Genomic DNA, 2,703 nt, shown 5'->3' with positions numbered 1-2,703 from the left:
CAATTAAATAACCAATGCCTCTCATCAGACTCAGGCCATCACCCTGTCTCTTATGTACTGAATGGACTGAGTCTTGCTGCCAAGTAGACTTGAGGGCCAACATAAGCTGATCTGGAAAAGAAACTGGGTTTCTTGGGAGAGAGCAGGTGTTCTTCTGTCTAAAGGAACCTTGATGATGGGGACGCAGGGGAAAAGCAGACACCATATGCCACGAGTCCCAAAGGAACTGGCAGCACCCTGGAGAGCTTCAGATTCCGTTGGCCAGTGCTGCCTTGGAGTACAATTGCCTGGGGTCCTGCCCAGTCCTCTGGCAGGAGTTGGACTAAATCACTGTACTTGTCTCCAGTCTTGGGAGAGCTAGGGTGAGGGGAGATTGACAGCGAAAGCTCCAACTTTTCAGAATGAGCACCCCCTCTGCCAAATCCGTGTGGGCTTGGATTCCCATTACAGGCATGTTTATATAGGACACATGCATCCTGTTATTCTCATGTGGTTTGAGGAATATAAAGCACACATAAGAAATGGGAAATTTAAAAGAATGCAATAAAAATAAATATGAATTGAAATTCTAATACTTTCTTCCCATGGCCTTAAAAGTGTGGGAGACCATCAGTCTACTTAATAAGATTTTGTGGGTTTCAGGGCTTTGGAGTATTGGTTTGTAACCAACAACTAGAGAGACTGTACTAATTACGGTATATAAATATATTCATGTAAATGATGTGAATTTACATTTAAATATATGCAAACTGTATGTAAATATATGTCCTTCAACACTCTGGGGAAAACTGGGTATACCTGAGCTCACACTTTGCATTGCTGCTCTCAAAGAACCTGGGGTGTATGTCAGGACACATGTGTATATGCTGATTGAGATTCACCTTAACTAGAAACAAGCCTAGGAAAGAAAATGTGGAACCCAGTCAAGCCACATGCCTCATAGCTCTGGGGGAGAAGATAGCATCTTGCTTCCTTATGACATAGAGCAGAACAATAGGCCATTGTAATGGGGAAGGACTTTTTGGACATTCTTTAGCTACAACCTCTCTCTTTTTGGAAAGGTAAATATGGATTCCAGCAAGTGAGGCCATTGCAGATTTAGGATGTGAGCCCAGCTCACAGCTCCCATTTCATAGAAAAGAAATGGTCCCAAAGGAGGTGTGTGTGTGTGCGTGTGTGAGACAGAGAGAGAATATATATAATATATATATATATATATATATATAAATTATACATAAGTATGGAGAGGGAGAGAGGCCCTGCTCACCCAGGAGACACCTGGAGGGCAGATGAGCTGAGTGACTAACCACATGTGTGGTGAGGAAGGGTGTGATAACAGTTTGAAGGCTGTAAAGCTTTTGAAAGGTCTCATCTGGTCCTGGTGTGGACAGGTCTTGGTTCCTCTCACTACCCTCTTCTGTAGAACAGCTGGGCACGCACGGCCTTAGGGCTCTTTGGGTCCTCCTTCCTCCCACATACCTCCTTCCAGGGACTCAAGGCTCTTGGCACTTAGAACGTGGCTGGGAAGCCTATTCATCTTGCGATCCCTCTGACGTCACACTGCTTGTGGTTCTGAACCTGTTACACAGACATGTGGAGCCTTTAATAATGGCTCTTTTGTAAGCCGAGTACAATCTTGGAACCCCAGCAAGGACTGGCACTAGGCCCATCCATTTCCAAAATGTTCAGCATTATGCATTCATAAGTTCTGAGTTCTGACTTCCCTTCCCTCCACCCCGCTGCTTCCTGACTTACCAAGGCCAAGGCCCCTATGGGCATTGTGAGAGGTGGTGGCAGGGGGCCAGAGCAGGCAAAGGCCTGGGAATGGCAGTTCTCTAACTGGGACAGGAGGCAGGGAGCTTGGGAGCAAGGTAGCAGGGAAGAGATGGTCAGGTGTGTGCAGGGAAGATGGCCTTCGGAGGAGAGAACAGGCATTCCTAGAGCCAGGGATGACTTCTTCCTGAGGAAGTGATGAGGATTCCATGAGACCCGGAGACATTTCTGACTTTGGTGGCCCATGGAGAGAAGAGCGCATCTCCTCCCCATCAAAACAAACCTAACGGCATCACTAGCAGATAGCCCCAGTCCTGACAGCAAGCACTGGTTCGGTATTTGTGTCTCAGGGTCATGGGTCCTCAGCATGTAACACAGTAAGACTGGTATTTATGTTGTGTCTACAAGGGGTTAAATCACAGGGAAGTTAAGAGACCTGTCTGTGGCCACACTGTGTGTCAGGTTGGGTCCTCGTTTGAACCGTTGATGACGAACCTGGTGCGTGGGCTGTGAAGGTTTATTGAAGGATTTCTGGAGAGCCAGTGTGGAAGTCAGTGTTACCAGCGAAGTCCTTGCTCACTCCCTTTTCAAATGACATTTTGTTTTCTATAAAATTTTGAACTGGACAAGAGTTGAGAGAACACCATGGCTGATTTTTCTTCTTGCCGCCCAGATTAGTGCTTGTGGTACAGCCACCATCTCTTTAGCTTCAACTTCGTTTTGTGATTTGAAGCAAAGCAAGATGCCAAGTGAGTTTAATATTGTAGAATTATCTAAAAAAGGTAAAGATTCTTCATTTTATTTTTATTTTTTAATTGTTTTATTGGCTATATATATTTTTTCCGCTCCCCTCCCTTTTTTTTCCCTCCCCTTCAACCCTTTTCCATAGTCCCCATGCTTCCAAGTTACTCAGGAGATCTTGTCTTTTTT

The 2,703-nt window shown here is 45.4% G+C and overlaps 1 protein-coding gene across 2 annotated transcripts in view; it reads left to right on the top strand.

Annotated features, from left to right (window-relative positions):
* The window catches only part of Fbln5 (fibulin 5), a 72,293-nt gene that overhangs the window by 10,233 nt on the left and 59,357 nt on the right, over positions 1–2,703 (top strand). The window lies entirely within an intron of this gene.

The sequence above is a fragment of the Microtus ochrogaster genome, chromosome 1, assembly GCF_000317375.1.
Source record: "Microtus ochrogaster isolate Prairie Vole_2 chromosome 1, MicOch1.0, whole genome shotgun sequence".
Lineage (NCBI taxonomy): Eukaryota > Metazoa > Chordata > Mammalia > Rodentia > Cricetidae > Microtus > Microtus ochrogaster.
This window is presented reverse-complemented; position numbering and strand designations above follow the sequence as displayed.